At 42.5% G+C, this 27,976-nt stretch overlaps 1 protein-coding gene across 20 annotated transcripts in view; it reads left to right on the top strand.

Moving 5' to 3' along the window:
* The window catches only part of HTR2C (5-hydroxytryptamine receptor 2C), a 284,555-nt gene that overhangs the window by 85,545 nt on the left and 171,034 nt on the right, over nucleotides 1-27,976 (top strand). Inside the window, exon 3 of one of the 20 annotated variants that reach the window (XM_080365971.1) lies at nucleotides 10,100-10,208. The exons of the other annotated variants lie outside the window; for them this stretch is intronic. The gene's annotated coding sequence lies outside the window, so the exon portion shown is untranslated. The remainder of the gene's footprint in view (nucleotides 1-10,099; nucleotides 10,209-27,976) is intronic. 20 annotated transcript variants of the gene reach the window in all.

The following is a 27,976-nucleotide window of genomic DNA, read 5'->3' as shown; positions in this document are numbered from 1 at the left end:
CTATAAACTATATTAACACTTGACTGGAAAGTCACCATGATAGATGCTGCCGTATATTCAGATGTGCTTGAATTTAATTTAGACCTTGCTGGGGAAATAAACATTATCATCCCTAAAGAGACAATAGGCTATGATCTAGTTTGCCTGAAAGGATTTAAGGGAGCTAATTTCCTCTTGAACATCTGGCCTTTTAGGTGACTGGCAGCAGTTAACCATGATGCAAGCAGTGATTTTCAGCAAATACTGCCTTCATAGGAAGTGTGGAGCTGGTGCAGCACCAGGCTCTAAAATGGCATTCCGGTTCTCTGGTAAAGAAGTGCACATTTTGTAATTGCAGATTGGCATGGGATAGTGCACTTTTTCTTTTAACATTAAGGAAAAAATCATATACCTCTGTGCTGAGAGGATTAATTAGTTACTGGATGCAAGCCATTAGTGTAAAATGCTAAATATTATTCTGGAGAGCGTATCAGCTAGAATTGGCCAAGTATTGGAGTGTATGTCTGCCTCTTCCCCCATGGTCTAATTCATTAGAGTAATTACTATTTGAAGTCTCCTACAGAGATACATACATGGAGGGGGGAAAAAAGCGCTTTGACTAAGAACTGGCTTTATGAAAAACTTTTTCCAAGCTGGCTCTGTTCTCGATTCTTTCTTCCACTCAGAGTTGCTTCTTCCCTTTCACAACCAATACTGGTAAATCGTTCAGTAAAAGCGCTGATGTTCTGTCACAGCAGAGGCAGAAGGTGAGGGAAATGATTCTTCTGCCTCTCCCTGCTTATCTCTGCCATTGCAAGCTAAGTAGCTGCCTCCTTGCAGGCATGCAGGGAGCTGAGGAGAAGTGGAAAGGGAAACCACCACCCAGCATTTCCACTGCGCCCGTTCAGCATGGGGTAGGTGATGCATAGCTGCAAGCAGGGTGTCCTGCTAGTTTCTCTTTTCTCCTGTAATGGCTCAGGATGGCTTGCGGTCACCTCTCTCATGACTCTCCCACCAGTTAGCCTTCTCTGAAGCTCTTTCCTCACCTGAGGTAGCTGTATCTCCCCTTGAGTTTCAGGCGAGATGCCTCCCCAGTAGCCCACTAGGTTGGGATGGAATTCTTCCATTGACTTTGAACTGCAGCTTCAAAGATAGAGCAACCCTACCGCATCCTTTAAAGGACATAAGGGAAATTTATGAGTCATTTTTAGATTCTAAAAACTTGCCACAAAGCCATCCTTGGTGAGACTGGATGTGACAGTTGTAGCACTCCAGAGAAGATGGATGGCATTTTAAGTGTTGCCTTGGCACAAGCACCGGGACACAGCGGTCTCTGCCCTGGGGGGAGCTGCTGCTGCTGCTGTAGTCTCCCAGGAGAGGCTCTCCGTGTGTGCTGTTGCAGTGAGAATGTGTGCTGCTCAAAGTGGTGTAAAGGCCATACATGTGGGATACACTGTGATTGCATATATTTAATAGGCTCTCAGGCACCACTTTTTGCTCTGTGCAGCCTCTTAGGCTCACCTTTCCACCGTTCCCTTTCACACTCCTCCTTCCACCAACCTCCAGCCTTCAGGACAAAGCAGGGCAGGATCTCTGGTCCCCTCTTCCATGTCCTGATATCAAATCACGGTAAGGGCTGGTTTCTGTACTGCTGGATTTTCTGTATATATTTGTCTGAACTGCTTTCTGTCTCTGTGATCCTGGAGCTCAGCTCAACTTTCCCACTTGGGGTTGGGAACTGTTGTTCAGCAAATTTTCCCCCTCCATTTCCATTGTGCTTCAGGCTGGCTGGAGATACCTTCTGCCCACCGCTGGGTGAGCTTTAAAGGGGAGGACTTTGTGCCCATGCCAGCTGCCTGTGGTCGTATGAAGGAGTCTGTGCCCAGCAGTTGTCTTGCTGGTACTACTTTGACCAAGGAGGCTGCATGTGGTGGCTTTGTGCCCTGGATCTGTACTCTTGCTGGGACTCTTCTCTGTCCCTGCTCACATTGGGCCTGACAGACAGTGGCAGCAGCACTCTGTTCTCCTTTCTGTTGACATCTTTTTTAAGTTTGGTTCACCAGTTCTGACACTCTAAAGCTGAAATACTTGGTAACAGGCTATGACGGAAAAGGGTCGTGCATCACCTTCCAGTGGCATTTGCACAACCTTGAAGTGAGCTCTCCTGAAGGGACTGCCAGGGGTGCAACTCCTTCTGCTCAAAGGTGTCTGCAGCTCCTCTTCCTACTGTCTTGTTGATGTAGATAGCTGTGCCATTCTTAAACGTGTGTTAGTTCATCATAAAGCAGTTTTAATCTTAAAAATAGCAGTAAGAGGCCATGGTTGGCTTTTCCTCTGATCCAAGCCAAAGCAGGACCTGGCTCTGAAGACAGGGGTGATGTAGAGCTGCCTGCCAACAGCGCTAGGTGAAGTAATCCCTTCTGTAACATGGGCTCTACCTTTGTTAGTGAATGAGTTTGAAAAATATGATTTCACTTTTGTCAGTTAATCGATTATCCTGAGGGCTGCAAGACTCCCAGCTTCATTCTACAAATTGGTATTAAGGAATTTTGAACCTGAGAAGGAGGCAAGAAACAAAAGACCTCATTTTCCTGCTTGTCTGCCTCCCTAGCCATGCAGGCATATAGGACACTGCAGGAAGAATGCTAAAAGATTATTCTTTCAGTTTAAAAAGCGAACCAACAAACTTTCCTGCTTTCATCAGACTACATATTTCTTCTGTGGGATGCTTAAACTGCCACTTAAAATTGCAAACACAGCTTGTGTCTGGATTTTCTCATGTACCAACAATGCCCTGGTCTGCAACAGGTCAGTTTTCAGCTTGTTACAAATGGTGTTCAGGTGTAAATGCCTCAGTAAGTGAAAACACCTGAGCAGGTGCCTGGGCAGGTAACTTGTATCAGCTGTGAGTCTGGGTTTGCTCAAACCAGCTGCAGCTGTGCTGGAAATGCTCCCAGTGTGTGCAGAAGGGACAGAGGCTACACTGAAGATCTCACAAGGACATTTCTGTGCTCAGGAGGTGTTGGGTATAAGGAATTATACCTGTTACCAACAGGCGATTCAGGAAGAAGAGACTTGCAGTAGCATACCCAGAGTCTAAGATGACGGACCAATAAGCAGGTATCAAAAAGTTTTTTACCTGTTTCCCAGTCAACTTTGAATATTCAGATGGGTAGCAGTAGTAAAACTGACTTCAGTAAAAACCTGTGCCAGACCAATATAATCCATAGCAGAACTGGTTTCAGTTGTGTGTGTTATTTTCTTGTGTGTGTGCGTGCATCTCTTTCTTGAGTATCTTTTAGGGTTTAATGATTAGAGTTGGGGGATGGAAAGGTTTTGGGTATCTAGTGTGGGTTGGTAATGAGAACTGCTGCTGCATCAGTACTGGTTGGACACAGTTCTGGAATAGCTCTGTGCTGGGTGAGTCCAGGTCTGCACCTGGGTCCTGCGTAAATGGTTTTCTGCTGCAAACCCATCTGTTTTGTTTGTGTGACTCTTTAGATTCTTACTTTTTGAGACTGTGTGCCCTAAACATGCTAAATCCATGTAGCAAAGTGAATTCAGAAAGTTTAGTGCTTATTGTGTTGGAATAGTGCTAAGATTAGAACAGCTTTTTATTAGGTGGGCTTGACAGGAATAGTCAGTTAATACCTACAGGTAACTTAAAATTTCAGTCGCTTCTTAAGTGAGGGATTTACATAAGTATTAATGTGACACCACAGCAGGGGAGCAGCAAAATACCCAGAAGTGAGTTGGCACCTTTGTAGCAACCCCTAGGGGAGACGTTTTGGTTGTTCAAGGTGCTGGCCCTGCCTTCAGCTCTGGTAGAATCTGCCTGTGGCATGTAGCCACCACCCCTGACCTGCTCTGAGGACAAGCAGGTGGATGGATCTGTAGCAATGGGCCTTCCTCGCCCCAGACTTCGGTGCTTGCAGATCCCAGAGCGTTGTTAGGAACATCTTTAATTGTGCAACTAGTTTGTACCCTAATCAACTTTTCCTTGCTGCTTGGAGAGCAGCAGCTGTGGGGGTTACTCACTGAGTGAATCATAACAAAAATTAGTAGTTGTCTCGATGAATTATCTCCTCACCCGCTACAGACTTCTGGTTGTTTTGTTTTTTTTTTTTTTTTTTTTTCCTTGTTTATTTTGTTTAACATCAGGTTTTAGCTTAATGTGAATATCTGGGGAAGCCCTGGTGATTTAGTTACTTGTATAAATTGGCCCTCCTCTGGGGTACTTCAGCATTTTGTTGAGTTATGTGCGGTGTTTAAACGAAATGTAGCTGGTCCTTTTATATAAAACAGATTGTTCTGTTACAGGAAACAGGAGGATTGCAAATAATTTTTCTTTGTAACACTAACTTTTGCCAAGCTGTGGCTGCATTTCTCATTCATGCTTACTTTTTCCTACCTGGCAGAGTTACATTTAGACATGGAGCAGATGGCAGACCCCCTGCTACTCAGGTGCTTCTCATTCTAGTGGCAGATGATAATTTAGGTGGTTGAAGGTGTAAGCTCCCATTTCTGCATAGCTACAGGAATGGATCTGTCTGTTGGTGTGGTCTTTCAAAGCAAGAACTTGCATTAGCAGAGGTTTAGTGTGCTTCTAGCAGGGAAATATAGCTGTGACAGTGAGCCACCTGAAGAATTTCAATGACTTGGTATTGGCCAGTGGGATTTTCAAAGAGCCACCAGCCTGTGGCTGATGGTTTCCAGACCTGAGGTCTAGTGCTTGAAATCGGTAGATGTAAAAAGAAAACTAAACACTGATCATGAGCTCATATAGGTTGGAAAATATTAAATTATTTTTTTTAATTACAAAGAAATTTGAATTCCTACTGGGCTATTCTTGTTCTTTTTCTTGCTTCATATTTAAAACAAAAATCTTTTGAAGTACATTTAAAAGTCTTGCCCTTGCATTTTTGCTTCCTGAGTGTTGCTGCCCACCCTTCTCAGATCAATCAGAGCAGTGGCATTTCTGGGTTGAGTTGAACTGCTGCCATCTCTTCCTGCAGCAATGGGACTGCTGCCTTCCCCTTGCTGCCATCACCTCCCTTCTGTCCTCTGTTGGGGACGGCATGGGCCCAGGCGCCAAACCTGGCAGCACTGTTAGCCTGGATGCTGCTCTCTGCTTGCTGGAGAAAGCTGACCTAAGGAGACAGGACAAACCAGCAGGATTTTCAGTCAGCCACCTGCACAGACGATTTCCTTGGGTCTTGCTGGCAGTGGTTTTGTCTGCTGATGAAATGTTTGATTTTTCAAAGTGATCTGTGATTCAGTATGACAAAAGATGCCTTCTGTAAGAGATTAGAATGCGCCGTGCCAAGTGCTGGGCTGGTTGTTTCCAAGGATCAGTTTTGGTTGACCACAATCTCTTACAGTGTGAAAGGGTTTAACAAAAACTAATTAATTTACACACACACACGGATTCGGGCTACATAAATAAACAGTTAATGTAGCTTTTGTGGGAAGTGTGAGGTAATGCATTGACCTTCCCATGTAAGTCTTGAATGTCTGGGAAGTGGAGTAGCTCCTTTTACTGAACCCTGAAGCAAGGCAAGTGCTTCAGGAAACATTCAAACACCGCAGATGTGGTGAGCTAAGTATTGCCATTATCTACTTTGTGGGTTTTAAAAAGTGCCTGTCAGAAATGTTTGTCTTCACTGCCAACTACCTAAGTTGGCAAGGTAAATGTAACTTCTTAAATACATCTTGGTTTCTTTTTGGGTTGATGGATTATTTTTGTTTTTCCTTGTTGGGTTATTTATTTTTAGCAAGGGGAAAATGATGATGTTAAACTATTTGGTGGTCAATGTAAATAGCTTCAGGAAGAAACTCCACTACTTTGAATCTCATAGTCTTGCAGTAGGACACTGAAGTTTTGCACATTCTGCAATATGAGACAAGTGGAAGAAAAAAATACTCAATTAGGACCTAGAATAATGCAGCGTGATAGCAAAAAGGCAACTTCCCACAAACCCCAGTGATACCACTGCAGATTTCTTTTTCATTTTTATCCATGGGGCTGCAAAATAAAGGAGTAGATCTGCAGTCTGGGAAACTTTCCAGAATAATCTGTAAGCAAATAAGGGCTTGCAGCCCTGCCTTTGCTGACCAGTTTTTTTGCCTGCCCCTGTTCTCCCAGTTACTTGTGTGTGTGTCCCAGTAGATGGACTAGCTGGAGTGCCTCACTGGGATTTCTCAACTGACAATAAAGTAGCAGGTCCCTTGACAGATCTGCTGTCTTTTAATAGGAAGATGCTTTCCCATTTGTCCAGATGTTGAATACATTTTTATAGACAATGCTTCTATATTAGGATTTAATTTTTTTTAATTCAAGCAAAATGGTGAAAGGTGATCTGTTGCTTCTTCAGTATTACAGCAGGTGGGAAGAGGCCAGCGCTGCTGCAGTATGTTTTGCTGCTCTCAGAAATTGTCCTACTGCCACAGGTACTGCTGTAGATGCTGAAGTGATGCACAAACCACAGACACATACTGATGATCTTTCCTTAGTATATAAACTTAGTATATGTAGGAAAGCACTGGAAAGGGGTAACCATCGAATCTTACTTTTTCAGGTTAAATTTCCAGGATGTGAAGTAAAGAGCTAGAATTTTCTGGCTCTGCCATTTTCTTCTTCTTTGTTTGGGTGCTGGGGGCCAGAGAAGGGGCGTTCACTGCCCTACAAAATTCTTCTCAAGTGTGAATCACGGTTACAATTTATTTTTAGATATACAGGTTAAGTCAGAACTGGTCTGGTGCTTTTGTCTTCGATACAATTATTTCTAGACTTTGAATAATTCATAACAAATGCTAAAGTAACAAAATTTTTGGTTATGTAAACCAAAAAAATATGGAACTAAATCCCAAGTTCTAACAGAAAAAAGTATTTTAAATTTAAATTTCAATAAACTTCAGAGAATTTAAAAGTTTACAAACTTAAAAAATACAGCAACAGGATTGTAAAGTTTTAAACACTGGGGTTTCTACCTTCAATCCCACTTCACCTGCTGAGCTTACAAGAAGGCCAGGACACCTCTGCAAAGCCTTCGGTCCCTTTGCATTAAAAGATGGCCAGTTATTCTGGTGTTACTCCTTCCCTTGGAGGTTTGGGTGCCAGCGCAGGAGCTCTGAGATCCAGAGTCAAACTCCTCTTTTGCAAAACCTATGTGCATGACCTTGAACAAGAGCTGAGTTGCCTGCTGGCTCATTCCCCATCTGGAAAACAGGGATGATAAGAGTTTTGCATTACTCAGCTGAGAGAAATCGCTGGATAATATAAGCTGTTGCAGAAGGCAGAAGATCAATATATTCCATCAGTGTGTCTTTCAGTTCAGACCCTTCTGTTCCTAAACACTGTTAGAAAAACCCCTGTTGTTTGGGGAGAAGCAAACAGAAAGGCAGAGAACAACAAGGCAGGAGCAGGGTGTGTAGTAACCCAGGGTTTGGTTTGCCTGGATGGTTCAGCATGAAGGAGCAGGTAGGAGGTACGCTGGCTTCTTTCCCAAGCCTCTGGTGATCCCGGATTCAGGTGATGTGCCATTGGGTTTGAAACTTGTGGACTGTGTCCAAAGTGCTCAGCAGCTCTTGGCCAGCCATATGTGCTGTATTAGGGATGTGGGTCTTTCACTGCACCTCCCAAACATGTGTTTCACTTTGACTTCTGTTGTACTTTATAGCTGTGCTCTGTTGCTGTGATAAGGTACTGATAATCTGTATGGATGGATTTTGCAGCAATGTTGGTCTTTTCTAGTGAAAAGGCTGGAAATCATTATTCTTTTTGACAGTCAAACTTCATCAGAGAGTGAATAGAAGGCATTACTCCTTAAGTAGTAAGAGGATTAAGTGAAACTTCTCAAAGCAGTAAAATATTCAACACCAGGTTTGAAATGTTCAAAACATTACTTTGTGACTGCAAAGAAATTACTTCAGCCAATGAAAAATGACTGGGAAATTCCACCCTGGATGGCATGTGATTTGAGGAGAGAACATCTCATACTGACGGTGCTTTCTATTATATTCCGCCGCCCCCCCCCCCCCCTTTTTTTTTTTTAAAAAAAAAACAAACTCAAAAATCAAATGCAACTACTTTCAGTAACTGGGAAAACCAAAGATCTGCCTTTATTTTGGGAACGTTAGGATCAGTCTTTGTTCTACAAGTAGCAGAAAAAGCAAGCATTAGAGGATGGTGTTAAAATAGTACCCTGCAACTCTCTCTCTAAGAATATCAAAGTCTCTTCTGCTATTCAAAAGGGAAGCAGAATGAAAACATTGTGGGCAATATTTTATAATAGAACAATGAGCCTGAATAGATAGATTTAAACCCTCTTGTTTCCTAAATGTTTAAAAGAATCTTCACAGACTTAAACCTCATTTTTTATCATTGCTTTCCTTATTATGCATCAGCTTTTAAGTTCCATGATAACACTGCAAAAGAAATAAAATTTCAGATGTGAAGGGTGTTATTATCAGTGTGCAGTGGCACTTTTATATACTGATTATAATGAAGCCTCTCCACATCACTTTCCTTCATGATTTTTATTTCTGCACCTAAAATGGAAAGGAATAAGTGTATCTCTTGCTCAACATTTTTATAAGATCAGCAACAGATTGCTGAATGTCAGGCTACATGGCTTCTTCTGGACATACCCAGTGATGCATGTGGGTAGTGCAGAGCCACAGCCCTCTTAAGCACATCTGTTATCACAAAGGCAGCTGTTAGTGAACTGGGAATGGTGTGGTCCAAGGGTGCTTGCTGCGCTGTATAGTTTTCTGGTGTCACAATATTCTTCATCCTTTCCTATTCAACTTGTTGTAATAGCGTTTGGTTCAGTGCGGCTACGGATTCTGCTGATGTTCCGAGACTGCAGTGATCTTGGGAGTTCTTGAGTGGCAGTCTCTAGCATTTATTTTGATAATGTTGGACAGTGTTAAAAAACAAACAGCAACAGGAGAAAATATGAAAATACTGCTGCTAAGTATCTTCAAAGCAGTATGTAATGACCTGCTACTGAATCTTGCATGTATGTCTTTGCAGAGGTAAGTAATAATACAGAAATCCGAGTGTTAGGAGAAGATTCTGCCATGGGAAGCTGTTTCACAGGTACTCCAGGGAGTGAGTAATCCCTTTTGGCAACGTACAGTAAATGAACGGTCTAGTTTTGTCTGCCCACACTTTCAATGCGATTCTTTTCTGTTATTTACAATGTTGTGTTAATTGAATTTTCCTAATAGTAATAAATAATATCTAGCCATATGTTGACTTTCACAATTTTGTTGTACGGTAGGCATTAATGCAGCATAGCTGATTAGAGCTTTTGTACCCCTGTGACATGGAGCGTGAAGCTGGAAGAGTAAAAGCAATGATGGTTCAGCTCCTCGTGCAGTCATTTGTGTTATAGAAAGATCTCTTTAATATCAAAGCAGGGGTATTTTTACAGTTCTAAACCATATCAACTACTCTCAGGCATCTGGGTTTGGCCTATTGCTTAGAAACAAACTTAATAAATATAAATGAAGTTGAGCCTCATACTTTTAGCGGATCCAAACTACTCCCTCTATGACTATAAAGCTGGCTTTGCTGTTCCATATCCCCTCATTAGATAGACCAGTGAGGCTGCAGAGTCATCTAGCTTTCAGATTAGGACATATCATGCTTTCCTTTGGCAGGCTGAAAACAATAACAAGATTTGTTATTTACTATTCTTTCTTGGGGCAGAGCTGTTGGCTTGCCATCAGAGCAACTGTGAGCAGTAGGTGTACACTGATTTCTCACTTTTTTTCCTATAGTATTTCAATACTAGGATTGTTGGGGGGTGGTATTTATTTTTAATCCTGCTGATCTGTTTTCTGAGTGGAAAGGTCAGTCTATTAGCCGGTATGGCGATTCTCACAGCATCAAGCCCTGTGCTAAAACATTGCATCTCTGGGAAGGGGGAGGTGGTTACCACCTCCATCCACGTTAGGTATGCTGCCTTCTTACAGCCACTATAAATACTGCTTTGATTGGCATGGTAAAGGGTTGTATTTTTGGTACTGCAGGTATATACAGGGCTGCAGTTTAACATAATCACATGCTGCTGATTTCCAAATGAATGATCCTCACCTTGACATTTTATAGTACCTGCAGCGCAGCTGCCTGGGACTGCAGGAAGCACGGTGGACGGTGGCCAGGTGACTCTTCCACGCTGTCCCTGCCTGCCTCACCACTGGGACTGGCAGACATGAAGGTAGGGAGGCTCCAGAGGAGGTATGAACATGAGATAAGATAAAAACCTGCCTGTGTGTAGGGTATGTGCTGGAGAGGGTGCTGCATCTGTGGACTGTCACTTTTGCTGTGCCAAGTGCCCTGCGTGTTCTCTAGGACATGAGCACTGGGAACGGATTCAGAAATAATGTTTGCCCAGCTTCATTATCTGTCTCACTTGGCGTTTTGTGTTTGGTACACCAATCTGATTTATCGCTATCTCCCTGTAAAGCACAGGATTAACTTTTATGTAGTACTTTGGGCATTATACTCTACTTATATTCAGGATACTTTGTAAGGTAAACAAAGCATGCTCCAGTATCAGGTATGCATTAACTGCCTCTGGTGCTTTCATCTAAAAGCTTTTTCTGCAAAAATGTTTTCCACTGCAGTTTCAAAACCCCCTTTATTTTGTACAGCTTTTTAACATGGTAACTTTCAAGATAAACTCCGTATAGTTCTGGGTTTTTTATTTGTGGTCACTAAGCTGCATCTTTGACAGTCACTTTCTGTTTGTGGTGAGAACGTATTTTTCAACAATATCAAATTGACCAAAATTGTTTCATGTTTCCAGTGGTGTAGACATGTAACAGGTTGCAGATTGCTTCATAACTCCCTTCTGAATAAAATTAGAAAGAGAAAAAAATGCAAAATTAAAAGATCATTTTAATTATAGCCCTTTGTTCTACCTTGTTAGTTAACATTCCGAAGAGTGATGTACAAACTGTGTAGTTTGTTTTGCTAAAATGTACCCAGCGTGGAGCCATCTGTGTAAGAGTTGACATTATTTATACTCAAAAGAGGGACAATGCAAAATCTGGAATAACCCTTGCTCCCAGCTAACTATTTCCAGTGTGACTCTGAATTATTGATTTACGTTCATTCTCTATTCACCTATTATGAGTTCGTCTGCTGCTTTCAGCTCTCCTATCACGTTGATGTATTTCTAATTTTCCAAACTGAAGTGGTTTACTACAGAGGTGTTGGGATGAATTGTTCTCCAGTGAATGTATGAAAGCCTCTAATGCCCCAGATAGCCTCTTTCATATGAAACCTGCATTGGGAGCTCTGGTACGTAACAAGGCCGGCAGCAATGCCTTGAAATCCTGGAAATGCCCCTTTTCTTTCTGTCCTTCCTGATCTACTGAGTATATGCTTGTATTTCCAGAAAAAGTATTTTTGAGATGATGTGCTTCATGGTTTTGGAGATGGAACGACCCTTCTGGGCTCTGTCCAGGATACTTGTGGGCAGTGTGAGTTGGTTTTCTTGTATGTTCAGGAGGGAGAGCCCAACTTATGAAAAGTGCTTTGAATTTACTGGGTACTATATGCTATGTAATTGCGCTTGGTGGCTCTTTCATGCTTACTCTGCTTGGGTGAGTTTTGTTCTGTTCTAAAATACGCGTTCGCATATTGTGCAACCACTAGGGAAAACACATAACTGTACAGGAATGAAGTTATTGCTAAACATGCATTTTTTCAGTTAACTTACATGGTAAAATAAATTTGGAGAATGTTTGAATTGGAAGCTGTGGCTTAGAAATAATTTTTGAGAAACTTATAAAACAATAGTAAAGCAAAAGGCAAAGTTGTATGAATGCCACGACAGAACAAAATCGTATCTTCAAGGGTTGGCTGATTTTGAAGAGATCTGGTTTGATCAGTTCTGAGTGCAATATAGTTTTTGATCTTTTCACTGGAATTACAAAAGTATCACTCGGAGACTCTGCTCTGTGTTCTTGACTCATTACAGATGGTTTTACCAACACCCATGAAAAATGCAATTAGAATCATAGAACAGAATCATAGATTCATTTAGGTTGGAAAAGACCTTTGAGATCATCAAGCCCAACCACTAACCCAGCACTGCCAAGACCATCACTAAGCCATGTCCCCAAGCACTGCATCTATGTGTTTTTTAAACGCCTCCAGGGATGGTGACTCCACCACCTCCCTGGGCAGCCTGTTCCAGTGCCAGAGCGCCCTTTCAGTGAAGACATTTTTCCTCCTACCCAATCTAACCCTCCCCTGGTGCAACTTGAGGCCGTTTCCCCTTGTCCTGTCACTCGTTACCTGGGGGAACAGACCGACCCCCCTGCCTACAGCCCCTGCCAGGGAGCTGCAGAGAGCGGTCAGGGCCCCCCTGAGCCTCCTCCTCTCCAGACCAGCCGTGCCCCAGCCCCTGCCCGGCTCTGGACACGCTCCAGCCCCTCCACGTCCCCCTGGCAGTGAGGGGCCCAAAGCTGAACACAGGATTCGAGGGGCGGCCTCACCAGGGCCCAGCACAGGGGGACGGGCACTGCCCTGGCCCTGCTGGCCACACTGTTCCTGACACCAGCCAGGCTGCTGCTGGCCCCCGTGGCCACCTGGGCACACCATTGGCTCCTGTTCAGCCCCCTCGAGTGGATCCCATCTGACCCCACATCCTTGTGCACGTCTCTGTGGAGCAGCAGGTCCCTGACCGTTTCCTCCTGGACTGTGGGGACTTCATTCTGCTCCTCATCCCGGTCTTCCAGCTGGGGAGGCTGGGCAGCCTGGGGGTCACTGGCCTTGCTGTTAAAGACAGAGGCAAAGAAAGCATTAAGTACCTCAGCCTTTTCCTCATCCTGCGTGGCAGTGTTCCCCCAGCGTGTGGTGAAGGATGCAGGTTATCCCTGGCCCTCCTTTGGTTTCTAATGTGTTTGTAAAAATATGTTTTATTATCTTTTATGGCAGTGTCCAGCCTGAGCTCCAGCTGGGCTCTTGTCCCTCTAATATTTGCCCTGCACAACCTCACAGCATCCTTGTAGTCCTCCAGAGCTGCCTGTCCCTTCTTCCAAAGGTGGTACCATCTCCTTTTTTCCCTGGGTTCCAGCCAAAGCTCTCTGTTCAGCCAGGCCGGCCTTCTGCCCTGCCGGCTTGTCTTTTGGCACACGTGGACAGCCTGATCCTGCACCTCTGAGGCTTCCTTCTTGAGGAATGTCCCGCCTGCCCGGTCCCCTTGGCCCTCCAGCACTGTCTCCCAGGGGACTTTGTTGACCAGGCTCTTAAACCGGCCAAAGCTGGCCCTCCGCGAGTCCAAGGCAGCGGTTCTGCTGTCAGTTGGCAGCTGTAAAGGGTGACACGGTAGAGCTGTGCAGCAGAGTGTTGTACTGCTGCTTCAGGGTGGGGACAGGCTGCACTGGGAAAGCTGGTGGGCTTGACTGATCCTGGTGAGTCCCTGCAAGCGTGGCAAAAGTCTGCTGAAGCTGCTGACTCTATGGGAGACGGTGCTTTTGGGCTCAAGTCGTCTTCTGGGTGGAAAGCTCAGCAGCAGCAAGGAGACCCTGTGATTCACCGAGACATGATCCCTCCCTGTGGTGTACGGAGGCTCCCTGAATCCAGTCAGGAGCTGCTGGACTCCCTGGGAGGGCCGCTCTCGAGGTGGAGGCCCTGCTGAGCCTAGCCCTGTAATCCCATGTTCCTCATTTCTAGCCTCCGGGTCCGTGTCCCCACTGTTGTGTGTACTCACCAAGAGTTCCTCGGTGCTGCCATAGCAGTGATGCTGCTCCTGCATGAAACCCCTCCTGGCTGCTGCCGTTGCCGAGGCTGGTTTAACCTGCTGATGTGAGGAGACTGTGAATCAGATCCTAGCGTGCAAGTGCACCAGTACAGGTAGTGTTCTAATGAAATGTGCTCAGCCTTTCCCTCCCTGCCTCCCCCAGCTTCACTCTGACCTCCTCTGTGTGGTGTCCAGACCATCTTGTGAGTAGTCAGATCATGAGGAAAGGACCTTTTCCAAGTCCTACAGCACCATATAACCTAACTCAAGTAGGTACTGTAGATCAGAGGCAACAGCTCAGCTTGTTCTAGCAAAGTTAATACTGATTATTAATAAATAATAACTGTTAATATTAACATTAATATAGTTATGTTAATTACTATTCCAGCAGTGCTACTACATCCAGTGCACTGAAAAATAATAACAAAGCTTCTTATCATCTAATGGATGATGTTATACATTGTGGATGCAACCTATTAATATGGAAATACAGACACGTTTATCTGGAATAATTTGTATGGTGTATTTCCTGACCTAATAATGAAAAAAGTAGGTCAGCCTCCAAGTTTTCAGAGATGGGAATTAAAGCAAGAAAGTCTTTGATAGTTTTACACAAATGGCTGAAACTTGCAAACCTTGCATATTCAAAATGGTTTGCCCCACTATGATGACTTGGAGATATTTCTAATTAATTGTAGTAGTACATCAGCAGTAGATCTCCTTGGCTTTCCTATTATCTCCTGGTTTTTAAAAATTTAATGGAGTAAAAAAACCGCTAGAAGATAGGGCTTACCAAACATGGTGTCATCGGAGAAAAGCTGGTTTTAAAAGGAGATTTTATAAAATGTGGTTTACAGAAGCTTATGCAAAGCAGTCTTTCTTCTTGAAAAAGCTTTTAGTTCAGCATTGAGCATTTCAGGTGCTTTATTGTTGCTAGAGACTCTCTAGAACATGATGCCTATGAATACTGAACTGCTAAGTCTTAGCCTGGCTAGCACTTTGCAAAAGGTGTATTTGTGGAGTAGCCGGTGTATTTATGACCACCTCTAGATAATTTCAGTCTTTGACTAGTGTCTACCCTAGCCATAAAAATTACAATCTTCCTTCTGGAGCTTTGATTCTTTGCTACCTATCATAAATGTGACATGCTGAGGTGTGTTTTAGGAATGTAAAGTTGACGTCCATCAATGTCGTGCTCTTGGGGTGCGTCTGCACTGCAGGCAAAGGAGTGGCTGCGGTGCGTGCCGGGATACTCTGCCCACTTCAGCTAAAGGCCCTGTGCTGTGACGCCTCTGCCAGCCCCCTGCCTGTCTTTCCTTCCTTAGTGAGTGGCATCCAGGTTCTCCAGCTGACGTCCCATCTACATGTTGCTCTGGCTGTAGCGTGGTGGCAGGTGCGGACCAGAAAAACGGGAAGACCAACCTTGGGTGGTGTTTCAGGGAGTTTGGTGGCTCTTGCCCCAGCCCTTGTGATGTTTGGGGAAAGGCACCGAGTATCCGAGCCAGGTACATCCATCTCTGTGTGGTACTTTATACTCTGAAGAAATGCGTTTTTGATGGACTTCTCTGTGTGTTGCTTGCAGTCATTTTGAGCTGTTCAGTGAAAATACATGCTCAAGCTCTTCTGTTGTGCTGGAATAGATTATTTTTTTTTTTAAAGATTATGGACTTTCCCGATGCTTTCACTATTCTCTTCAGCTAAATTTTACAGCTGTGAACTGTCACCCAGCAGGTACCCTACCATTGGATGCCCAGATACTAACTTTTTTAATACAGCACATGTTGTTAGTAGCTGGTTGTCAGAACAGTCGTGTCCTGCAGAGTATTTTCTGAAAGAGTTGTTACTGTCGAGAGGAAGCTTTATTTTGAGTTTTCTGCTGTTTTGCTTTGCCCATTCAATATCTAACTGCTCACCACATGTACAAGATGGTACATAGGTTCTGCTTGAAGAGCACAGACCGCTTTTTTCTGCTTCTGGTCCATTAAAACTTTGCCTCCTGTACTGCAAATGAAAAGTACTGTAAATTCTGAGTCCTTTTGTTTTGACTTGTGAACACGGTGATACGTGAGCTGTGCTGAACCTGTCAGATTTTTTTCTGAGAGTAGTAATTTCTGATGGAGTCGCAAGCCAGGTCTCACGTAGAGGCTGAGCACGCTCTGGTACTGCCTGTGTGTGTGGTCGTGAAGCTGGGAGAAACTTTTCATTGTGGGTCTGTTTGCTCCCTGTTTGTGGCTGCTTTCTGCAAGAATTTCTTGGTTTATATTAGAACAAGAAATGTGGCTGAAAAAATTAAATCAGAGCATGAAGAACATGCTGCGACTGGAAGGAGTGCCTGCTTGTATTTTCCTGGTGATTTTGTCAGGCTTTATAATGGCAAAAGAAATATTGGAGGCTGGATAGGTCTGTACCCAAGTAAAGCATTTTAAATACTTTTCTGTTTTTAGAAGCAAACTCAAACTGATGCTTTATATTGTGATGAAATTATTTATGCAAAAGTTGCTTTGTTTTTAGGTCTAATGAAATCCCAGAAAGAAGATGAAAATTATTAGGGACCTGGCTTCTGTGAAATATCTAACAAGGCTTGATAGCACAAGAGTTCAGGAAAAAAAAGTTTTCTAAAATCCTGTTTACTTGTAATAGTCTGTTCAAATTCCATTGCAGAAATTAGAATTGTTTTAGCATTCCCAGTCATCATTTTTTAATATTTGTTTGCAGAAAGAAAATTAGATTGAACTCAGAATAATCAGTTTTCTTTCTATTAAATATGATATTTTCTATGTGAAATGACATGTTTTCATAAAAGTAAATGCTGGGCTACTCTGAGTATTGACATATCCTAGAGTGCAGTGCCACCTAATATGTGTCTGGGCAGGTAAGAGAGTTGCAGAGGTTGGAAAGAGAAGAGTACAAGTGTCTTCCCATTCCCGGTCTCAGGTGATGGATGGAGTGCTGCGGGGTGAAAGGCCATAGCGCAGCCTCAGGACATGGTTAAACTCCTGTTTTTACGGGGAGAGCTGGCTTTCACTCTGTCCCAGAGCAGATGCCACAGTGCAGCCCACCAAGTAAGCCTTGCACTGCTTTAAAGAGGGAAAAATGCTCCCCTAAGCTCTGGAGACCAAGTGTGTCCATTGGAGTGAGTGACGGGCTGGGCAGCATCTCCTCTTCAAAGCTGAGTTTGGGCGTTTCTGTTGCCAGAACACTTTAAAAGGTAAGGAGCGTTGCTGCTCATTAATTAGTAAAGTTGGAGCTGGCTCAAGTGGTGCTTGGAAATATTAACTATTAGTCTTTGGATTCATGCCCTGGAAGAAAAGTGAGTTTTATGTCAGTTTTCCAGTTTTCATTAATAACTCCCCTTCTCTTAAAATAATTATTCAGTTCAGGATGTATGAGCTGCTTTAAGCAGGTGGACTACTTTGAAGGTCAGCGCTGTAACACGGGGGTCTTCTAGGGCCATAGTAACAGTGCAGTGTGAGTGTTGGTTCTAACAAAGTGGTGTAGCAATCAGTAAGGGTGACTCAGAAAAACCTTGGGAGCCTGTATCGCTGCCATCACTGCATTAGGCAGATGATCAAAATGACCAGCTCCTGATAGTTTTCTAAATACTGTACTTCCACAGCCATCTCGCAGTGGTCATCACCAGCTGTGAAGCTTTTGCTGGCAACACCCTTTGTCACCTTTCCTTTGCTAGCTTTTTTTTTTTTCCACCCTGCGTCTCCTCTTTCACCACAGGTGAGAGATCTCAGCCTTCCTTTGGCTTTCTGGACCCTTTCACACGTGCCCTCACACTACCAGTTTTTTAGGGGTGCTGGAGCTTTGACTTTCAGCTCAAGGTTGGGGGGTGGGTCTGAGATACCGTTTTGGATGTGTCTGTAAGCCAGGGACCCCTCTTCAGTTGCTCTGGGTACAATCACTCCCTGCCACTTGGAGTATGAACGCAAAACCTGACCATGTGCACCTGACCTCAAGTTCTGGTCTGGTAAGCCTTTGCTTTCTAGAGGCCAGTCACTGGGCACACACAAGGAATATATTGGCGCACATTGATAGGTGGTGGGTGGGAAGCCTTTCAGTTTTTTCCTTATTCTATGGAGAAAAAGGGTCAGTGTCCCTGTAACACTGAGAAAGAAATTGTGTGAGTGCCAAATGCTGTTAGCAACCTCGATCGCATGTGATTGATGACAAGGTTTGAGAGTAACCAAATGGTTAATCTGCCCTGTAGATGGATATGCTCTTTAGATATAATAAAAAGACCTGCCTCTTTTATAAAATTAGAAACTGAATGTGCATAGGCATTATATAACTGAAAAGCTAATACTGTATATGGCAACATGACGGATTAATATATTGAAGTCCTTGGTTTGTTCTCATTTCTGTCCTTCTGGTAGTTTATGGAAACGTATGAAAAGTTTTCAAATGACCTTTAAAATTAGCTCCTAACCTATATAGTTTATCATAATTTTCTGTTCCATGAGCCTGAGGTGTTAAAGGATTCATAATTCAGTAATTCAAAAGTTGTCAGTGTCTTCACTATATGAAATTTTAAATATTCTGAATGTGTTTCTGGCATTTAGTGGTTGTATTTATTCATTCAAATGTAATGGATATTGAATAGGACCTAGTATCAGCTTGATACAGAAAATATATTTGGGTAATTACATATACCTACACTTGATATAAATTTCAATCTTTTTCTGCCAAAAGGGCTGGTAAAAGGGAACACCATCTTTTTTGTGTTTTATGAAGATGCAGTTCAGAATTTTTGAATGCACAAGAGAGAGGTTCCTGGGAGAAAGAGGGAGCCGCTTCCCTGGTGCTGGCCCACAAAGTGGGCTATCAGTCCTGTACTACTTGCAAACATTTCTGTGCTTTTTGAATCATCTTCTGTATTTTAGGGACTTGCAGGTGTTGCAGCCTCTGTTTATTATAAGCACGTGAGCCTTTTCTGAAGTGTATAAAGAAATGGATGATATAGATAGTAATGGGGTCTTTACAATTTTTTTGATTTATTTTAAGAGTATGGCTTTCGGTTGCTTAATTGATCTAATATTAAAAAATTGACTATCTTGTCTGATAGTATGATGAGTCTGGACGGGAATTCAGCATTATGAAGGACAGGTGCTCTCTGGGCCAAATGCTGCGTGCTACTAACAGTTGTCTCTGCAGTAAGTTGGTTCTCTTGTTAGCAGGCCAGGTAGGTAACTGTAAGCATCAGTAGCTGCTGAAAGGAGGCTCTGTTTTAGTTCTGTTTTCTGCTGCTCCTGGCAGAGGCTGCCTTTAAACCAAGAATGGGCATGGTTCACTGACCTAGTGGAGGATATCAACGAAGGGAGCTGTGTTAATGAACACACTGTATGTTTGAGATTGGTTGAAACTCCGGTGAATGTTATTTTGACAATGGCCAAGTGGTTCCTTTAGGTCAAGAATAGGAAACCTGCACTTTCTACTCCATTTGGTGTGAGTGGAAGAATTTTAATCTGACTTTATCAATCTGTGAATTAATGTTTGGAAAGAAGAATTGCATTTTGGAATCTGACCTGATTCAGTGAAAGTGCTATACTATATCTTATGCTGCCATAGCAACATATGAGTGCAATGAGCTAGAAATCTCCCAATTATTAGAAAAACTGAATTAAACCAACTGTTGAACGACTTTGTGTTTGCGTAACGAAGCCAGTTTCTGCTTTTGCTCCTGTAGCTCTGACCTTGTTTCAGGTAAAAGGGGTATCCTGGAGTCTCAAGAAACAAGCTTGATTCAGATAAACAGCTTATACTGTGATGAAAAGTATGAGAATTAGACATGCTGTGTTACTGTACGGGGACTCAGATTTGCAAACGCAGGCTGCTGAGCCTGCTCAAAGCTGTCTTGAAGAAAGTTTTAAAAGGTAGCAATGGATGGTAAGAAAAATCAAATTTCATCTAGCTTAAGTTCCTCATTTGTGAAATAAATATCCTTATATGTTTTTAATTTGTGTAATGAAACAAAAAAAATGCTATGGAAAAGGAGACTTCTGGTAGGTGAGAAAATAGCAAGAACGTAATATTAACTACAAAGAACCTTATGAATTGTTTATTTTCTGACCTGTTCTCCTAATACTTGAGGAGAGGACTAAAGCTGAAAATATTGTGGGTCTAAGAATACTGTACTGCGTTCTGTATGACATACCTCTCCGTTAGGATAAAAAAGGAGGAGAATTCCTAGGGAGTGTTAACAGGAAGAAATTTCTGGGAAATATTTCTTTTATGTGTGTAGTTTCATTTGGAAATCACCCTACCACTACCCTAAGGCCAGGAAGAACAGTTCTGTGAAGCCTCAGGGCATGCAGAAAATCTAATCTTTCTCATGTTGTCACTGACAAAATGAGGGATGGAAGGAGGAAATGTGTTGTGGTATTGCTTTATTTTTAATCTTAAGTTTGCTGACCTTTTTTTCATTTTAAACTTTATTAATATATCTATTGCATTCTGACCTTTTGTCAGAGATTGCTAATATGTCTCCAGCCCATCTTTTCTTATGTGATTTTTATAAATATCTAGTCAAACTCACCATAAAAACATCTGTGGGCTTTAATAAAGAAAATTTTATAGTAAGCCTGAAGTACAAAGTACTGAAAGTATACTTTTAGCACTGTTTTACAAAAAGTTATGAAGTATTCTGCAGTTGACAGGGTCGGGAGAACTTTTACATATTTTGCAGAGTGTTCCTAGCAATTATCAATAAGGTGTTTTTAAAGATCCGTGTAATAGAACACGTTTTTTTTTTTAAAAAAAAAAGTGCAAGTGAAGCCATTTTAAAAACTTGTGCTTAATGCACTGATAAATCTGTTGGCTTCCAGTAACACTGCAGAACCGTTAGACTGATACATTGATAATTGCAATTAAACTCAGATTATTTCCTGTACACTTTCTTCTTGCAAAGCCTTTTGATGTATTCCCTTTCTTTGAACTTAGCATGTCTGAGAGGGTGACTTTCTTTTACAATTGAATCTTTTGGGATTGCATTTGTCTACATCAACTCTTCTTCCAGTAGAAACCAACTCCTTGCACTGCTGCAGTGCTTGGGCCACCAGACGCTGATCTTTTTCCTTTATGAAGCAACTTGCTGTGACCTCTGCTGTGGCTCTATAGTGTCCTCATTGTACATGCTGTGTGTATTTGTCACGTACACAGCGCATGCAATGTGGACATAATGGAGCTCAATTTACGTCTGATAAGGAGACAAAATATCTGCAAGAAATGTTGTGGAGTTTTTAATAGGATTTCAGAATTCATTTATTTGGTGCATGCACATGCTATTCTGTGTACAAGGTGGGATCCAAAAATGGTGTTGTAGATACAGCTCATCAGTGAAACGAGGCAGTGGCAAGAACTTGCAGGGTCACTGCAGTTCTCCAGGCCTCCACAAAGAAATGTATTAGCAGGACTTAAATAGTGCAGGAATCCAACTTTGGCACCTGAGAATGAGGTGATTCATTTTAGGTTCATATATTCTATCATTAACGTTCTTGTTGTTTATTATTTTTTTGGCATATTATGTGCTTTGTTTTATCATTTGGGGGGAAAACTTGTCTTTTTCATATAACAGGAAAATGTGAGTCTTGTACCAACATTTATGTTCTGTGTTTTTTAGGGGGTGGGTTTTCAGACAAAACTTCTGGCTTTGTTTTTAATAAAAAAATACTATTCTACTACTTTGAAAATCTTATTTCATTAAAAGTGCTTTAATTGTTGGGGTTTGTTTTGTGCAGTTCTAGTCACCCATCTGCATCAGCAAAGGCAGAGCCACGTTCTGTTTCCTCTGCCGTGAACTGGTACTTTTAAATGATGAGGTTTCCCAAGCGATTTTGACAAACTGAATGCTTGTGTGAATAGTAGTTATCCTCTTAAGTGCTAAAATACAAGAAATTGGATATTAAAAGCAAAAATTGTTGCAAGGGCAAATATTGTACCTCAAGTGACTTGTGGAGGCTGCAAAAATGAAAGTCCATTCTCAGTTGGATGTAGTCTGGATCTGTAATGGGTCCCAAACTGCTTTCTAGGCCTGCAGCACTGTCTGAGAACAGGAACTGCATTAGAAAACTGATTCTTTCACTGCACTGAAATTCAATTTAAAAGGGATGGTGTTGGTGGTGGTGTGGGACATGTTTTTAGTGGCAGTGAGGAAATGCTAACAAACAGCTGTCTTAAGGGAGCTGCAATATGTGTTATTCCAGTTCTGTTTGAAGTATTTAATTTAGTGGGAATTTTTAGGAGCTTTGCTTTTCATAAGGTTACTAACGATGATGTTTTGTGTTATTGTCTGTTTTACACAAACAAGTGTCTGGGGAGAAGACTGAATAAAATGGCTAAAGCTGCTGGCTTTAGGAGGCTTTTTTGCTTCCCTGGACCTGATGCTTTTGCTGGCACGCAGCAGGCTGTGTGCTGCAGTCTTCATGTACAGCCATGCTATAACCAAGAGCAAAGAAAGATGTTCTCCTGCATTGAATTTATTGCATAAATGATGGTGATTATAACATGTAGTGCTTTATTTCATTTACTATGCTTGCAAGGTATTCCAGGAGCCACAGACAGAACAAAGCTTGCTTTCTTCTGAGTTTGTTCTGTGTCCCCTCATCAGGCTTGGTATGCAGTGTGCAGAAACATCATTGTGAACAACAAGAAGAAATCGGAAGTTTTCTAATCATTGGAAAACTCAGATGGAGCAGTAGTTATATTCCAAGACAGCGGTATCAGCTCAGTAGCCTTGTCTCCATTGCCTGCCTTGAGTCTACGTTAATACAAATAAAGACCCAACATGAGATGATGCAAAACAGATGTTTTGAAAAAATTGTAGCCAGTGCAGAGAGTACTGTGAGAGAAGTGCTTTACTTGCAAGTATTTTTCCAAGGGAACCTGGGACGTAACCCCCTTGGAGCTCGGTCCTGCAGATGTTGGTAGTGGCTGGCGGGAGCTGGTGAAGCTCCGCTCTGACCTTGTTCCGTGAGTCCCGCTGTAGCGAAGGGCTCCTTGGAAGCTATGGCTCTCCTCTGCTGGGGTGGTTTTGCTTTCACTGGATTAATTTTTTTTTTTCTTCCTTTAAACCTCTGTTTGCATTAATCCAATTGCTGGAAAAGGATTATAGGCCCAGAATAAAATCTAGTCATAATTAAAAATGTAAAAGCAGCTTATGTTTTTAGGCCAAAGTTATTAGAGGAAGCTATCGATGTACCGAGATTAATACCCCAGTCTCAGCTGGGAGGCTATAGTGATGGGCTGGTTACTGAATATTTTATAGTAGATAAGTTCTGCTTGTGTTTGCCACATATCTACATACGTCATAAGCTACACACACCAGCCTGTCTCTCACAGGCTTTGTGGGCATCCTGATTTTTTCATATTTCTGGAAGACTGTTTTTTAGGAGGTAATCTAGTATATTACAAAAACAAGAAGAGTTTGCGAGGGGATGTTCAGGGCACAAGGGCTGTGGGAATGACCCTCTGTAAGAGGATTGGGGCATATTCCAGTCTTCAACATCTGCACTTTAAGCCATCTTTTCATAATGAGCACTCGCTTATCAAATATTCTCTCTGTGTTTGTAGTTTCTGTCAACCTCCTATCTAGACAAAGAAAAATAGCAAACTGGAATAGCTCTCAGCCATCCTGTTGTTTGTGCCACGTGCCCAACCTTCTGACATGCAGTTGTCTGCATATTCAGTTTGTAAATCTGTCTTTTAAACTTTTTTAGTAGAGCTCTTTTTAATTACCTCTTTAGAATTAAATCAATGTAGCAGTTAGAGCTACTTACTATTATTATTATTATTTTTGATCCAGACATTGAATCTTGCTTTGACCTTTGCTTTCTTTGAATGGGAGGTGTTGCATTTAATCTCTGTCATTTTGAATTATATGAGTTTTCTGTAAAGGAAAGGATGCTGAAAGACTCATTCCCTCATGAAGGATTTAGATGAAAAATTATGAACTTGAGTGGCTCTCAAAAGGCATTGTACTGAATCTCCTCCACCTAGATTGTGCTGAACTTCCCAGGCTTGAACATCCTTAACTTGATGGTATGCAGTGTTTGGTCCTCTGGTGGCAAATCGGCTTTACAGCCAAAGCAGTGAATAAAGTCTTCTAGAGCATCAGTGCTAAACTGCAAAAGGAATGCAAACAGATATCCCAGCAAATGTCAATTTATCAGCCTGTGAGCTACAGAGAGTTTTCAATGAAGTAAACTGTTTCCGATGCTTCTATCCCTTTTAGGTTTTACATCTCTTTTGATGCTTTGAGTTTTCCTTTTCTTTTCTTGACTTGCTTTCCCAATTCCTTTTCAGGAAGATGTTTAGATCTTTTCTTTCAGTAACAGTCTATTTGTGATCTTTGTTCTCCTCCAAGTGGCCCTGTATGGCTCGTGCTTGACTTTTTTAATGTTGGAAGCAATGCTGACTTTCCTCTCTGTCTTGTTTAGGGAAGTCTCCTGTTACCTATCCCACATTGCCAGTGTCCCAGGCAGGTGTTGAGGTGCTGGCTCCTGTGTTTTGTTTGGCTTTTCTGGGAGCTCTTGCTCCAGACTGGGTTTAGCTGTTTGTGCTCAGCCTGGCAGTGGTGGCTGTATTCTGGGGTGCCTGATGGCATAGCTCCAGCTGCTAGTCCCAAGTTATTTTGAAACATTTATTTACATAAAATAAATTTAGTCTCTAGATTGTGCTGAGGAATTCTCTGTATCTCTAGCTTGTGCTAGCAAGAAAGATGCTGTGCCAGAAACGCAAAGATTTCACAAGAGGCAGCATTAGAGGACATGTTTTTACTGCTGTGCACAGCTGAAGAATTCCAAATTTAGTATTGTCTGCATGTGGTGGGAAATAAAAACTCAGGAAAAAAGACTTAAAAAAGAAAATAAAAATGCCAAGAGTCAGCAGAGCTTTCCTTCATGTATTTCCACCATAAAAGTTGTGAACCTCAGTGAAGTGCTGACTTTTCCTCTGCAAGCGCTTGCAGCTCTACTGTGTACAGCAAGAAATTTGCTTGTTGCTGCCAATAGTCCCGGTCAGTTCTGTCTTGTTTGTGGTAGCAGCAGCATTTCATATGTATGAGGCTGGTGGAGTGAGGAATGAGTGCTGGGGACAGTAGCCCGTTACAAGGTGTGTCATACAGGGAGAACTTAGACTTAGCCTCTTGCCCTAAATAACCACTAACGAACAGGATTGCAAACCTCTACCTTCCAGATGTTCCCTAGGGACTTCGGTCCCCTTTCCAAAAAATGAATGTAGAGCAGGCATCTGAGCTACAAAGCACTGTGGGTTTTCCTAATTTTCTCCCCTTGTAAATCACTTGTGCCAGTGAGTGAGACGTGCTGCCCCATGCCCTGGTGCTCAGGCAGCTGCTGATGCAGGCAACAGCTCGGCTGGAGCAGCAGGGTTTCACTTTCTGCCTGCGCTCTGGCCACTGTATTTCTGCCAGCAAGCGTGCCAGGTGGGTTGTGAGTGTGCACGTGTACGTGTGCCTGCTGTTAGGAGTCCTTCATTCTGCATCCTTTTAATAGCTTTCTCTTGCTGAAGATTTGCTCTGCTTTGGTGGCCCAGTGGATCAGGAGCACTGAGTGGAGGAAGGTGGGTGTGAGAAAGTTTGGTGTTTCCTTGGTGCTGGTTGCTGCCCTGTTGATGTTTGAGAAAACAGCTCTGGAGCAGTGTAGTGGTGTGCTGGGAGGAGGGGTTGCATTTCACATTTATAATGCTATACCTTTTTTTTTTTTTTTTAAACATAAACCAAACTCTGGAGGATATATATGCTGTAAACCTTTGCTCTGTACCAGCTCCTGAACATAACTTGCACCTTGGTTGCTGCAGAGCCACGATCTGCTGCTGACTCCAGTTTGCAGTAAGTGAAACTTCTGCAGCCTGGGGTTGCAGCATGTGGCCGTGTGATGGGTGTGCAGGCAGCTAAGCATGGTGCAGGATCTGCTTGGTGGGATGGCACTTGCTGTAGCTCTGCATCTCTGGACTGGAGGCTGGAAGGATTGAAGCTATCTTCCCGTGTGAAGGATGGGAAGAAATGAGCTGCCTCTGGGCAGCTGCTGAGGCTGATCTGGTCTAGTAATCCTTATCTCCCGAGGAGTGTCTCTGGGCAGCATGGTCTCCCCTCAAAGCAACCCTCTCTGGCCCCTTTCCTGCCCTTGTCCATGTGGTTCAGGAATGGCTGGGGCCACCTGTGAAGGCACATGGGTGTAGGACAGGGTCCGGGAAGAGCCTGGTTTCCAGGGCACCATCCTGCAGCTCTGCAGAGGGCAAAGCTCTGCATTTGTTTCCTTCTCTTCCATTAACTGTTTTTGGATAGTTTCTCCTTATTATTTTCTTTTTCTTACAGTCTATTTTCTTTGCTTGGTTTGCCTCTTTCTCCATCATTTCCTTCTCGCTTTATGGGATTATGCTTTGCATGAGAACTGTTGTGGTAGAACTACCTGATATTTTTGTTTTGAGCTTTTTCCTATCCAGCAATTACAAAAGCTGTAGGGCTTCTTAATTACTCTGACACTGTGGAATGAAGTGTCTTTTGGTGTATGTTGTCATGCTTCGTTGAATACCTTTAAAATATTTGTAATGTTGTAACTTTTACTGTGGGCTTTTTTGCGTTATGCTGATATTGTGGATTTGAAATTGCATAGGTATATTCCAAAGGCTGTGCTCAAATGAATTCACTGCTGTTAATGGGGATTCAATCCCAATAAAAACAGTGACACTGAGAGTTACATTTTGCGAAAAAAATGTAGCACAAATAATTTAAATATTTTTCTCATGTTTGAGTATATTTGTGGTGTCTGATTGAGCTGGTTAGCAAAATAAAGACAGATGGTAATGAATTCATTCCAACACATTTTCATTATTGTACAGCTATTCTGACTTTTCAAAGCACTTGTGCAAATGATATTCCTATTTGAATTTCCCTTGCCGCTGCTGTCTGTACCCTGTTCAGGGAATTCAAAAGTAGTATGCTTATAATATGTATGGAGAATTGACTTTTATATGCAAAATAAAAATGAAAATAACTGGAAAGAGGAGCTGCCAGTATTTGGGAAATGCAGTAAGAATATAATGCCTTATCCTTTCAAGTCCAACCAAAACTTAAAAGGATTAAAGCAGAGTTTATCATAGTTGAATTTTAGTCGGGTGTTCTTCAGAGTTTGAAGATGGCACAGTGATTCACAGTGCTGCCTTCTTTGGGAAGAGTGAGAACATTGCTCTGAATACAGGCAGTGAGCAGCAAGACCAGGCACCTGCCCCGGTCTGCCTGTGCATCCCCCAGCAGCTCATCTGTTTGTCTGGACACTGCCAGGGTGATGTGACCCTCATTTCTGTGTGTGTGAATGGTCAGCAAATATGTTTTGATGAAAAGTCTTCACAGTCTGTAGGTCATGGCAGAAAAAGAAAAGGGGAGGAGAGGGAATGCCTTGCAAGGACTGTAACCACTTGTAATTGTTGCTTTGTCTGATGACTCAGGTGTTCTTGAAGCTTCTGCCCTAAATAAATACAAACTTTAATGTCTTTATCTTAATGCAGTAATTATCTAATAAGCTCATCTATTCCTTTAAAGGAATACTTGACATTTTGAGAATTGCACTAACCAGTCAGCATCTTGTCTCATTCCTTTGCCATATTTCAAAGATGCCCGTTATCTTGGTAGTTTCCATTCAGAGAAGATCAATGTACATTGCTGGAAATGCTGTACTCAATGTATGTATGAAAAAATGTACAGAAAATACAGTAACAAAGTAATATTCATTGTAGTAGAAATTGTTATTTTTGAGACATCTGCACAGAATTTGCATAACTGCTCAGTTTGTTTGGTTCTGTTCTTCTCTGTAAAGTATTGCTGCTATTGTTTTTATAGATCAGAGGCAGCATATGCCTTGAATATATGAGATTGAACTTGTTTTCCCTTGCTGTTGAGCATCCTAACAGTGACTGTAGTGTTGATATGCTCTACTGTTATCCCTCCCAGGCCACCTCTTCATCCACCTGTGCTGGGTTCATGCATGGGCAGAGTGAGGAGGGAACAGGTCTAGCTTAGCACTCCTCCACTTCTCACCTTTCCCTACCTCCTGAGCTCCTGGAGGATGCTGTACTGTCTGTTGCAGAGACAAACTGCCAGCCCCTGGGAGGGAAGAACACCCACAGGGTGTAAGCTGTAAGAGGACTGTCTTACTAGGGCTGCAGAAGATCAAGGATAGTGCCCTGTGCCCATCATAAAGCACTGGAGTTGTGAG

The sequence above is a fragment of the Falco punctatus genome (assembly GCF_963210335.1).
Source record: "Falco punctatus genome assembly, chromosome: 15".
NCBI classification, from domain to species: domain Eukaryota; kingdom Metazoa; phylum Chordata; class Aves; order Falconiformes; family Falconidae; genus Falco; species Falco punctatus.
This window is presented reverse-complemented; position numbering and strand designations above follow the sequence as displayed.